General features: G+C 43.8%; 1 non-coding gene across 1 annotated transcript; it reads right to left on the bottom strand.

Annotated features, from left to right (window-relative positions):
• Positions 1 to 13,823: 13,823 nt before the first annotated feature.
• On the bottom strand, positions 13,824 to 14,008 carry LOC142261580 (U2 spliceosomal RNA). The gene has a single exon (XR_012729194.1). It is a non-coding gene; the product is annotated as a U2 spliceosomal RNA (small nuclear RNA).
• Between the last annotated feature and the right edge of the window lie 201 nt (positions 14,009 to 14,209).

Genomic DNA, 14,209 nt, shown 5'->3' with positions numbered 1-14,209 from the left:
CAGTGCGTCCTGTATCCATGTGGCAAAGACATTTTCAAACAGTATGCAGAGACATCGTAATAACCGCGACCGGAAATGATGTCATATGCAAACGGAGTGGTCTCAGAGTCCTGCGCATGCTCACTAGAGGCCCATAGGAGATGTCCACAGCACAGCGTAGACCGTGCATCTATCATGTGGGCTCCAATCGGACAACAGTTAGTCCACTATATGGGTGCGCATGCCCAAGGGCAATAGAGCCCATCCAAGTGCATCACGATTGGCAATAAATCCCACCCATATCCATAGTATCAATACACATTCTCCAATAATGTGTGGTATCACCTGCTTAATATAATCATCAGTAACCACCACAAAACGTGGGTTTATTATCTGTATATGAATTCCCATATGATTAATCATTCGGGGCTGAATCCCGCCCCTATGTACTAATTCACATTATCCATTAGATGCCTGGTATCACCTGCCTGATATAACCACAAGTTCATACCACAAAAATGTGGATTTATCATATGTGCATGAATCCCCATGTGATATATCATTCAGAGCGGGATTTCTCCCCTCTTTACTTTTACACATCCTTCCCTTTAGTACCGCAATTGCGGATTTACATATAATCCCTATCCAAAACGTCCCCCAATGCACTTATTGAGTAGACTCAATTGATGCCAGATGGATAAGTAATTCCACCTAGTACTGTGGGACCACAAAAGAATAAGAACACATGATATGGGCCTATTGTAGATACATGGTGTCTCCATGTGACAGCGCATTCAAAAATGGGGTGACCCCCTTTTTTTCTTTTTTAAATGTGGTTCCCCAATCACAAAAGAGGGAAAATCCATCAAAGATGTCACTGAATCATGATCCATATGGACAAACACACACATGGTAGTATTACATACTGCCATTATTTATAAATAGTTATTGTTCTATGTATATATAACATCAAATAGATAGGTACCAATACCACAGTATGTAAACCCCATCTCTAAGAAGCCGGGCTGAGAAATCTCCGCTTCTATGTGTCCCATGCCAGTAAAATAAGAGCCATGGGGGGGGCGGGAAAGGGGGGAGGGGGAAGAGAGAGCGGAAGAGGACCAAATGGGGACCGGCTATGCGTGTCGGATGTGACCAAAATGATGGCGCTCGGTCTAATATTGAATGAGTAAGCCTTCACAATTCTAAAAAACCAAGGAGGTCACTGCATCAAATAATACGTCCATGCCCTCCTCATCCAATACTATTCGAACTGAGGCTATGATGCCAGGATTATGTCGACTCTTCCCTGCAAGGGAGAGCCAGGCTCAGATATTCCAACATATGGGTTGTATCAACCAGTCCCAATTGTCCATCAAAAGTTCTCTATTGTTCTGTACAAGATGTTGGCAGAAAAAGTCCATCCGTTGTCCTTACTTCATTAGGGAAGCTGGGTAGTTATGGTGATGGTAATTGAGGAGATAGATAGTTGTAATGATGGCGATCATGATGACCATCTCGGTAGGTACTCTATACTCATTCCGATCGACCATGAACTCCCAGTGTTGAATCCATGTTGGTTAAATACTACAGTAAGGGGAGAGACAAAACCATGAGAATACTGCATCTCCATAGAGAAAATGTTATTATTCACCTAGAAAGCCAGTATACAGCAATTCTTCATTAAGCCCTGAAGGAGTGAGGGACTTAAGCGTGAAAATCCACCTTGCCTCGGCCCTCAATAGGGGTTTCCACAGGGACCCACCCCTACCACTGCTCATAACTTTCTGAAGCCCCACCAACCGTAGATTGTGACACGAACCTCCGTGTTGTCTGAGGAAATGTGCAGCCACAGATGTCAAGGTCTTCCCTTTCTTCTCATCTGACTTCGCCAAATTAATCGTAGAGGTATGCTTTTGTATTCTTTTTCGTAATTCCTGAGATGTCTGTCCCACGTAGATTTTCTGGCATGGGCATATAATGGCATACACAACATTAGTAGTCTTACAGTTGATATATGTCGACAGTGAGTGTGGGGTAGAGTCAATAGGATTGATGAACACATTTCGAGTTGGGTGCATAAATTGACATATATTGCACTCACCGCACGGGTAGGATCCTTTTAAATCCTGTCCTCTATTCAGTCTTATTGTGGGTCTCCTGAAATGGCTTCTGGTTAGCATGTCTCTCAACCGAGGGGCCCTTCTAGCAGTAAGCAGAGGTACATCACTCACAAGGGGTGCCACCTGGGTATCAGTTGTAAGGACCCTCCAATGGTCCCGCAAGATATGTCTTACCTGATTCCAGTGACTATTGAAATCTGTAATCAGTCGGAGTGGTTGATCCCCCTGTGGCTTCCTATGGGTTAATAGATCACGTTGAGTGTCCTGTTTGGCTCGTTGAAAGGCCGTGGAGATGACTCCTCTCGGATATCCTCTATTCTTGAGACGCTTAGTCAAGTCATGAGCTTGATGATGGAACTCTTTGTCAGATGTACAATTATGATGTACTCTTAGGAATTGGCCCACCGGAACTCCTCTTCTTGTATGAAATGGATGGAAACTGTCAAATCGAAGGAGGCTATTGGTAGCCGTGCGTTTGCGGAAGAGGCTGGTGGACAACCGACCCTCTTCCATGGTGACGTTCAAATCCAGGAAAGTTGCTGTTGAAAATGACAAGTTTGAGGTTAGAAAGATTTTGTAAGAGTTGGTGTTAAGAAAACTCAGGAATTCCTGGCAAGTTTCCTCCGTGCCATTCCATAAGAAAAACAGGTCATCTATATACCTGCGCCAATGCAAAACATGCTCCTTGTAGAGGTGGGAGGGGTAGACGATGGTCTCCTCCCACCATCCAAGGAACAAGTTTGCATAGGCCGGCGCACATCGTGCGCCCATCGCAACTCCTGACGTTTGCCTGAAAAATGTGTTATCAAACTAAAAGTAATTGTGCTCAAGCACAAATTGGCATAAATCAATCAAGAGAGAGTCATGCATTCTGTCCGAATTGGACTGTTTGTCAAGAAAATAACCAAGAGCCCTGATGCCATCATCATGCTTGATGTTAGAATACAAAGATTCTACATCACAGGTCACAATCAAGGTTTGGTGAGGAATCTGAATATCAAGACAAAAACGGATGAAATCGGACGAGTCTCTCAGATAAGAAGGGAGTTGAGTGACGATGGGCTGAAGAAAAAAATCCAAGTATGTACACACCTTCTCACACAAGCTCCCAATGCTGGAAACGATTGGGCGACCCGGTGGCTTAGAGGCATCCTTGTGGATTTTTGGTAGCATGTAAAATGTGGGTATCGTTGGTTGCTCAACCCACATATACTTCCTTTCTTTGCTACTAATGATGCCCAAACCACAGGCCCGATCAAGTAAAGATTTTAACTTTTTAAGGAATGTACTAGTTGGGTCAGATGGAATCTTGACATAACACCTGGGGTTGGTTAGTTGCCTGTTAGCCTCTTCGATATACATGGTAGTGGGCCATAGGACCACGTTGCCGCCCTTGTCTGCCTCTTTGATGATGAAGAGGCTATTGCTTTTAAGCTGGACAAGGGCCGCCTTCCCCATAGGGCTTAAATTATGGTCGAAGATGATCTTAGAGGGCAACTTCATGACATCAGCTTTCACCATTTCAAAAAAGACTTTCACAGCAGGAACCAAGGAGAGGGGTGGTGTGACCATAGATTTATTTTTATATGGAAAGACTCGCCTACCTGTTGGGTTCTCATTCTCCTGTAGGAGGTCTAGGAGATCCTGGAACGTTTGTCTCTCCGTGTCAGGTAGGCCATTAAGCACATCAGGTTTCCTGTGGATGGCTGTTGCGGGGGGCTGTCTTATAATAACCTAAAGGAGTATCAGACAGTCAGGGTCCACCATGCAAAGACTCTGCTGCAGACTATGGCAGAGTGCAATACCTCTGTTAACTCACAGAAGGATATAATAAGTAAGTAAAGCAATTCCTCCCTTACTTGGAGGGTGTGTGGAATGATCTCTGTTAATAATCACAGAGACAAAGGCAATTTGTGCGAAATGGCACCTACCTAGGTCCGCTCTTCTAGTGGTGCAAAAGAGACGAACAGCAGCGTAAGCCGCACAAAGCTCCTACCTGCGTTCGCTCCACTAGTGTGCGAGTACACGAACCACTAGATATGGCACCTGCCTAGGTCCGCTCTTCTAGTGGTGCAAAAGAGACGAACAGCAGTGTAAGCCGCACAAAGCTCCTACCTCTGTTCGCTCCCCTAGTGTGCGAGGATACGAACAACTGCTAGTCGCAGTATAAGGAACGTTACCCTAGCGGCAACGTCCACCTACGAGTCGAACCACAAGGCCCAAAGGCCCAGCCAGACCATGTGCCTCAGGCACCTGCCTATGTCCGCTCCCCTAAGAGGTAAGGATACGGACAGCAGCCGAAGCTGTAAGGTATAAGAATGCTACCCTGCCGGTAGCGCTCACCTAGCATAGACAGAGAAATGCCTAGAGGAACGCGCACAGAGCGTCTACTCTTATGCATGAACCAAGAGGACTGAGCGCCATGCGGCGTGTGTCAGGGTCTTATATAGACTCTGTTCCTCATCCAAGATGGAGGACACCAGAGCCAATCCGCTGCCAGAACGACAGGAGTGACATCATGCTGGCCTATCACCGAGCAAGGCATCACAAGCACATGACCAGCGACCAATCGGCATAGAAGGTGTCAGAGACATGTGACCTCGTGTCAGCGATGATGTCACCCGCACATGTGCAATGGCTCCAAGATAGGACTTCGTCTCCGGCGCTCGCACATGTGCAGTAGCAAGAAATCTGGACTTAGTCTCCAGCGCTCGCACATGTGCAGTAGCAAGAAATCTGGACTTAGTCTCCAGCGCTCGCACATGTGCAGTAGCAAGAAATCTGGACATAGTCTCCAGTGCTCGCAGCAACCGTAACAATGGCTCTGAGTACTACATTCCTACAGAATAAATAAAGATCTTTAATTAACGTAAATTTGTCCAAACCATGAGTAGGGACAAACGTCAGTCCCTTCTGGAGGACCGAGATCTCCCCAGGACAAATTTATGATCTGAAGGTTATCACTCATACCTTGTCCCCTGGGTTCAACTGGATGTATCTCCCCATCAATTCTCAACTCCCTGCCAGGAGACGACCCGAAGGTCTCTCCTACATCCGTCTGTACCGCCTGTTTTGATAATTGACTCGAGTCTTGGGTCTCGTCACACGTTTTAGAGGATCTTCCACCCCTCTTGCCTCGTCTGGTCCTGTATCCAATTCGCTGCTTGCGGTAGATAAAAAATCTTCGCTTGTGTTAGTCTCCCCAGTGGTGTTCCCATGTCTCATTCTATTCCGTGTGCCACGCGTGGAATTTCCCCATCTGAAATTGCCACCATGTTTCCACTTATATGCCGTTTTTGTTTCAAAATCTGTACGGTCCCTAGTGAGCTTGCTGCGTTTACGTGATATTAGCTCTTGCTCATATTTATCCAAACTATCCTTCATAGTTGTCTGAAAAGATTGCACTTGTGTCAAATCAAATTTACCCAGACACGTTTCCATCTCCCTAATCTCCTTTTTTACATTAGAAAACAATTCTCTATCATGTTCCAGCAAAGCAAAGGATTATCATTGTGCTGGGTACGCCAGCCTGCCTCTCGCGCCTCCCAGTCCATATTACAACCACCAATGTTTATATCACTATATTATAACAATCAATATAACCAACAATGTGGAACAGCGTGCTATCCGGAAGAACCCTGGAAAGGGAAAGCAATGCTATAGAAGGAAAAGCTGGATGCACAGCTGAATTCAGTAAAAAGCTGGGTGCTGCAGCCTGCATGAAACAAGGATTGGGAGAACAAGGAAAAGCTCATGCAAAACCGGCGCACAACCCAATCATATAAATTAGTCAGTGACTGGTTCATATAATTATAAATTTATTAAGTCCAAAAAACACACACTACAAAAAACATGATAAAATCAATTAAAATTGTGCAGAATAGCACAGGTAAGGACACGTTCCCTCTGGAATCAAATGGAAAATTGCCAACATGAATACATGAAAAGGTCAGCATGTGATAAAGAATGAAAAATATATAACTGACTCATGTATATCTATCAATAATGATTACACAGCGCATGAATTCAATGTGTGAACAGGTAAATGATGACAATACATGAACCCCAATATTTCAGTATATACATATCAAGAATTCATCATGTATACACAGTACACCTCATAGTAGTGGGATCTGAGTGATCATAGGAACAGGGCTGTGGATAATAGGCCCTAAAAGGGGTGGCAATGATATCCCAAGTATCCTGTTAGATATACCTCATCAGAGTCAGACAATGAGACCTGATGGTAACACAGCAAGGTTATACAATGAATAATCATCACCTAGTTATTCATCAAAATACACTACCCATGTATAGAGCATAAACATGAAGTCATGGCAACACCAGGGGGAGCGTGGCTGGCCCCACGCGTATCGCTGCGGACAGCTTCATCAGGGGAGGGTGTGAGTTGGACCATGTGGAGGGATATATATAGGAACCTTAATCATCTAATTAAAAACAAGTGGTAAAGAGTGAACACATCATTCGTAGTTGCTAAGGACGCTACACATAAACATACCATTGGTGGTTGCTCTGGAGATTAAACATGCACAGCGTAGATATACCATCGGTGGTTACCATGAACGCTGTATGTGCACGAGCTGGGCGCTGCCATAACCGGATATGATGTCATATCCGGAATCCCAGTATCCGGAGATTACACCCGTGCAGCCGCTTAGAAAGAGAGAATAATAGCCCGATGGGCACAATGGGGGTCACAGGGATCCAGTGCGTCCTGAATCCTTGTGGCAAAGACATTTTCAAACAGTATGCAGAGACATCGTAATAACCGCGACCGGAAATGATGTCATATGCAAACGGAGTGGTCTCAGAGTCCTGCGCATGCTCACTAGAGGCCCATAGGAGATGTCCACAGCACAGCGTAGACCGTGCATCTATCATGTGGGCTCCAATCGGACAACAGTTAGTCCACTATATGGGTGCGCATGCTCAAGGGCAATAGAGCCCATCCAAGTGCATCACGATTGGCAATAAATCCTACCCATATCCATAGTATCAATACACATTCTCCAATAATGTGTGGTATCACCTGCTTAATGTAATCATCAGTAACCACCACAAAACGTGGGTTTATTATCTGTATTTGAATTCCCATATGATTAGTCATTCGGGGCTGAATCCCGCCCCTATGTACTAATTCACATTATCCATTAGATGCCTGGTATCACCTGCCTGATGTAACCACAAGTTCATACCACAAAAATGTGGATTTATCATATGTGCATGAATCCCCATGTGATATATCATTCAGAGCGGGATTTCTCCCCTCTTTACTTTTACACATCCTTCCCTTTAGTACCGCAATTGCGGATTTACATATAATCCCTATCCAAAACGTCCCCCAATGCACTTATTGAGTAGACTCAATTGATGCCAGATGGATAAGTAATTCCACCTAGTACTGTGGGACCACAAAAGAATAAGAACACATGATATGGGCCTATTGTAGATACATGGTGTCTCCATGTGACAGCGCATTCAAAAACGGGGTGACCCCCTTTTTTTCTTTTTTAAATGTGGTTCCCCAATCACAAAAGAGGGAAAATCCATCAAAGATGTCACTGAATCATGATCCATATGGACAAACACACACATAGTAGTATTACATACTGCCATTATTTATAAATAGTTATTGTTCTATGTATATATAACATCAAATAGATAGGTACCAATACCACAGTATGTAAACCCCATCTCTAAGAAGCCGGGCTGAGAAATCTCCGCTTCTATGTGTCCCATGCCAGTGAAAGTCCCACAGTACTAGGTGGAATTACTTATCCATCTGGCATCAATTGAGTCTACTCAATAAGTGCATTGGGGGACATTTTGGATAGGGAGACCACTCCGTTTGCATATGACATCATTTTCGGTCGCGGTTATTACGATGTCTCTGCATACTGTTTGAAAATGTCTTTGCCACATGGATTCAGGACGCACTGGATCCCTGTGACCCCCATTGTGCCCATCGGGCTATTATTCTCTCTTTCTAAGCGGCTGCACGGGTGTAATCTCCGGATACTGGGATTCCGGATATGACATCATATCCGGTTATGGCAGCGCCCAGCTCCGTGCACATACAGCGTTCATGGTAACCACCGATGGTATATCTATGCTGTGCATGTTTAATCTCCAGAGCAACCACCAATGGTATGTTTATGTGTAGCATCCTTAGCAACTACGAATGATGTGTTCACTCTTTACCACTTGTTTTTAATTAGATGATTAAGGTTCCTATATATATCCCTCCACATGGTCCAACTCACACCCTCCCCTGATGAAGCTGTCCGCAGCGATACGCGTTTATAATTATATGAACCAGTCACTGACTAATTTATATGATTGGGTTGTGCGCCGGTTTTGCATGAGCTTTTCCTTGTTCTCCCAATCCTTGTTTCATGCAGGCTGCAGCACCCAGCTTTTTACTGAATTCAGCTGTGCATCCGGCTTTTCCTTCTATTCCTAATAGACAGAGCATCTTTACAAATTACCACCACATCATCCATGTAGCCCGTTACCTTAGCTTCCAAACCACCCCCCCCCGGCAACGGGATTCCACGGATCTGCTTATCTCTCCTTAAAGCACAAAGTAAAGGTTCAAGTGTACACACAAATAATAAAGGGGACAATGGGCAACCTTGTTTAACCCCAGAGTTTAAAACCACCTCCTTCATTTTAAAACCATTAACTAAAATTTTACTAGTACAATTGTGATAAAATGCTTTAAGAGTCAATACAAATCCTACAGGTATTCCCATGCGTGATAAAACCTTAAATAGGAACTGATGTGACACTCTGCCAAAGGCTTTCTCGAAGTCTAAGGACAGGACCGCCAACTGACTCCCCCTTGACTTTGTGTCATCAATCACATCTTTGATTAAATTTAAGTTTTCCCACACACTCCTTCCCGGTATACCGCACACTTGATTTATATGGATTATATTCTCTATCACTTTTTTCAATCTAGTTGCACATATTTTTGCCAGTATTTTGTAATCACAATTTAAAAGAGTGATAGGTCTCCAATTTTTTAGACTAGATTTGTCTCCTATTTTATGTATGAGGGAAATCTCACCCCTCCTCCATGAGGTGGGGAGAATTTTTGTTCTAAAAACCTCACTAAAAACAGAAAACAAATCCTCTTGTAAAATGTCATAAAAGGTGGAATAAAACTCTATAGGTATACCATCGGGTCCCGGTACTTTACCTGCCTTAAAACTCCCCACAGCGTCTGATACCTCTTCCTCACTCAGGTCCTGTATTAAAAATTCTTGTGAAACAGGGTCAAGACTGATGGAAATGTCATCTAAAATACTTTCTGTAAAACAATTATCAATATTTTTTGTGTTAAAAAGCTCAGAATAATACTCATACACTTTGGCTAAAATCCCCTCTATATTTTGTTCACCTTCCATAGAGTTGATAAAAACCCGCTTTTCCACCATACATTTAAAAAAATACCTCGAACAAGTTTCATTATTTTCAATATGTTTAACCTTAGCATGAAAAATAAGCTCTTTCCCTTTTTGTTCTAGTGTGTGGTGGATTTCATTTTTAAGGTCACTAATATTTTTCTCCACATCCATATCATTATTTCTTAATTTATATAAGGTTTGTAACCTGGTAGTAAGTTGGGTATAAAATTCTCTCTTTTCCTTTACCTTCTTTGCTCCTGCCTTAATAAAAAAATCTTTTATATTTTTTTTCATTTTTTTCCCACCACCTGCTGATGGGAACACGAGGATCTCTTATTCTCTTAAAATGTAAATAAAAATTAGTAAAATCAGTTAAAATTTGAGAGTCGTCTAAAAGGGAGATATTTAACTTCCAAGAACCTTTCCCTTTTTTAAAAAGATCATCATGTTTTACATGAAAGGATAATAATTTATGATCAGAAAATACATTAGTTAGAAGCTCACATTTAAAAGGCAGCACGGACTTTGAGCAGAAAATAAAAATCAATCCTGGAGCTACAGTTAACATTACTCCATGTCACCCAGTCCTGCAATGGTAAATCTCTATTACATTCCTTAAAAACATCGTTTAATCTAAAATCCAGCACAATGTTTCTAAGCATAAAAGACGTTTTATCATAATTTCTACTTGTTGCGCTGGAAAGTCTTTTCTCACCACCGAGAATGCAATTAAAATCACCTGCTAAAACCATCGGGGTAGAGTCATTAAGAAATAATGGTAACATATCTAACATTTCAGCTCTTTCTTGCTTGTCTGCGGATCCATAAAAATTTAAAAATTGCCATTTGTAACCATCAATAATAGCTTGAACTAATAAAATTCTGCCAGGTAAAATCTCTTGAACAGAATCAATAAAAGCATTCCCCCTAAAAAGAATGGCGACCCCTGCTGACTTGGACCCATTTGACCCCGACCACACTGAGGGTCCATACGTCCAATCTTTCTGATACTCATGATAATTTAAACTGTGTGATATAGAACACTCTTGTAAAAAAATACAGTTGCACTCAGAGTAGTAAAAAAATCAAACAACGACACTCTTTTTGCCTGTGTTTTAAGCCCTCTCACATTTAGAGACACACCCTTAACCCCTGCCATAAGAGAAAAGAAGAAGGATAATTAAACATTTCTAAACTCTTACCTCAGCTGGTTCAGACTTCTCCTTCAGAGTAGGATTGATCGTCGGAGATGACCGTTTGCAAGGAGTCCGTATCTGAGGACTCCTCATTGGTTAACGTCTCAGGCTGCACACCTCCCGGGACAAACTGAGTTCTCATTCTAGTAATTTGCATCTGGTCAGCTGACCCGTCTCCCTGCTCCAGACACTCCATCCCATCTCCTTTAAGGGAATAGTCAGGAAGAGTCCCATCGAGCACACGCGCCTCGGGTGTAATCAGCACATTGACCGGGGTCTCCGGGATCACGGAGGCAGCTACCCCAGTCCCCATCTCCATTTCTGAAGAGGGTAGGGTCACTCCCTCCTGCTGACACGCCATTGGGTTCCCACCATCATCCGGAGGGTCCGGAGGGGGTACTACCTCAGGTTCCCTCTGAGACCCCTGCAACTTACGTCTCTTCGGCCCAGAAGTCTGGCATCTGGGAGTCATCCCGGGAGTACACGAAGACGAGGATTGGCCTTTGGCAGATACTTCTGGCCTCTCTACGGAGGCCGTCTCCGGCCTTCTGCCCTGCCGTTCCCTCCTTTCCTTCGCCATTTCATCCGACACGGGGACGCCTTCTGCAGCCTGAGTTTGTTTGCTTGGCTCATCTCCGGCTCTCTCTCCATCCTCCTTTCCCACAGGCCTGTCCGAACCAGCCGAGGGTTGGTCAGGGGCCGAGGGCTTCTCCACTCGTGATTTTCCCCAGACATTCCTGTAGGGACATTTGAAAAAAGAGTGAGTGTTTGACATACAATTAGTACATATGCTTCCTTTTGGACATTTATCAGTTTTATGATCTTTACCTCCACAAGAAACACAAGTCACATCACAATCAGAATGTCCATATTTTTTACATTTGCGACAAAAGGGAGGCATACCATTAAAAAAAAGGTCGCCATTCGTATTACCTATTTTAAAACGGGCTGGAGGTAAACGTATACCTCCTGCTACCGTAGGGTCCTTAATACAAGTGACAACATACCTCCATTTACTACTCCATATGCCACATTCATTCATTACCTTCCCTTGACACACCACCTTGGAAAAAAAATTATTAAGAAATGAAGTAATTTCAGTCTCAGTCACATAAGGGGAGTAAATTTTAACAATAAGAGTCTTTACATCGTCTATTTTGTGTTCTACAATAGTTATACCTTTAAGGGATGGTTTCTTTTGGAAGATCACATCCGGATCCTTAGTTTTAGTACAGAAATCTCGGTGGATGCCCTCTCCCGTAAAGGTAATATCGAACACACCTCGCGAGGGTAGTCCTGGATGGCCAAGATTTCCTGTTTACGCACTGCTCAAGCACCTCTCCCACGATATATCTTAGGCCACGACCATCACTCCCTCCTTTCTCGAAGTATACCCATACCGTATGCTTTAGGCGACCATAGGTGGGAATATCGCCAGGATCCGCATTCATGGAAATGGGGATTTTCCGCAACAAAATACTCACTGGAAAATCCAAAGATAATCCAGCTGAGCGATCACAACTCGTTGTCTAGGGACTAAGCCCACCTCCCAAAAGCAGCAGAGGATTGGATCCCACTACAAGAGTGGGACCCGCACCTAAGGACAAAAGGCGGGGTACCCCAGACACCTAATGTGCTACAACCAGATGCTAGCAGGATTATCAACACCAGATTGCAGCCAAAAGGCCGAGAAGCAGTAACCAGAATTGGTTTGGGCCTCGAGTGGTACCCTGGCCTATGCCGGACACATCTTAGGGAGAGGGAGTGAGAGGGAGACAAACCCACGCCTACAGAAGACATTTTGTCACCCAAGCCAACCCTTGAAAAGGCTGCTTTGCAGAGCAAAAACAAGAAGAATGGTGCGTTTTGCAGCCGCCGCCCACTGCAATGAATCTGAATAACTCCTCCTTTTGGGCACAAGCACCTCCCCTCCCCCTTGCAGTCTTTCCAATTCATGATACAAAAAGACGGACAGGACAGGTTGCCTGACTTTCCGTCACTGCCACCCTTTGCCATCCTTACCCGTAGAAAGCCATTTCATCATCCCCAAACCCTAATCTTTTCCCTTTCCTTCCCAGCCCCCAAACCCTGCCCTCTGTACCCATCTCACCACCCGCATCCCTTCTCTTGTCATCCCCCTACCACCCGGGAAAAAAAGGGCTTGCCCCCTCCTTCCACTAGCCCACCATCCCACCCAAAGAGCAACTTCTGCTGCGCAGCTGGCTTTCTAGGCAGCAGCGCTATTGTGATGTCAGTGGGGGGCATTGTGACAAGCCGCCAGTGTTCCGTCTCTTCATGTTGTGCACTGTTCAAACGGAAAATACATCAACAGGCAGACTACAGAAAAGCTTACTAACAAAGGTTAGAGAGGGGCTTTCTCAGAGGGCTTTTTAACAGTTTGTCTATTCCCAATTAGCCGTTTAAGTATACTTAATGAAAGTAGTAATTCTTTCATAGGCCGCCCATTCTTAGTATTTGATGTTCCTTATATTGCGGTATCAGGCTTCGCAGCAGGTTGCAAAACATTCATCACCCATGACTGTCCCCAATTGTGCTCAGAAGCTAAATGTCTATCATGACCTCTCTTTTAGAATGTCCAAGAGCAAGCAAACTCTTCCTCCAGGAGGGGGAGCCAACAGACCACTAAAGACATCATCATTGCTCAAAGAAAACACCAAAAACCAGTGCATGATAGGAATAAACAGGTAACTTTATTTGGAGTGGAAGCGGAGAGATCGCACCAGATGCCAATTCTAGATCTTATCACACCTGTGGTCACTGCAGCAGCAGCTGAATCCACTTTGTCCAAAAGGGATCTATTCCATTCAATTGCAAATGATCTAGATAAGACGGAGAACAAGATACTGCAGCATGGGACATAGCAGAGTTGGTCAAGTTGAGTGGTGATGAGTTTGCTATTTGGATGAATAAAGCAAGTAAAAAGTGTGAAAGATAAAAAGCAAAAGGAGGAAGTGTGAAAAGTGAATGGGCCAAATTGAGGTGCATATGAAGTTGTATGCTTTCTTCCAATTCATTAATCGGGCTAATATGAATCAGGTGAATTGAGTTCTGCTTTTGGAAACTGGGTTAAGAAGGGGTGCACCGGTCCTGGAGGTACTGCAATACCAGGTCAATGCGTGGAGTGGACAGAGCAAGCTCTTTTTCCATCTCCCTGTTCTAAAAATCCATTTAATATATGGTCCCTAGATAGGGGACGTATCAGATATTAAACTGATAACAGATCCAATCCAATAGCTATATGTAAGAGTGAAAATGTGAAAAATGGAATCTGCATTACTGCCATGAACATATGAATAAAGAGAAATTTAGCTACTGAATTGATCAATGCAATAGAGCCCCAACACTACGCCAAAGTATTTCTCTACGTTGGGGTCCCTAGCTTGTGTGTGTCCTCTCATGCAGTTAAAAAACTTACCGTGTATGGGAAGCTGAGACCCAGGCTATTTATGCGTATGAT

This window comes from Anomaloglossus baeobatrachus, unplaced genomic scaffold (genome assembly GCF_048569485.1).
Source record: "Anomaloglossus baeobatrachus isolate aAnoBae1 unplaced genomic scaffold, aAnoBae1.hap1 Scaffold_226, whole genome shotgun sequence".
NCBI classification, from domain to species: Eukaryota; Metazoa; Chordata; class Amphibia; order Anura; family Aromobatidae; genus Anomaloglossus; species Anomaloglossus baeobatrachus.
Note: the sequence above shows the minus strand (reverse complement) of the source record. Positions and strands in the feature narration are given on the sequence as shown.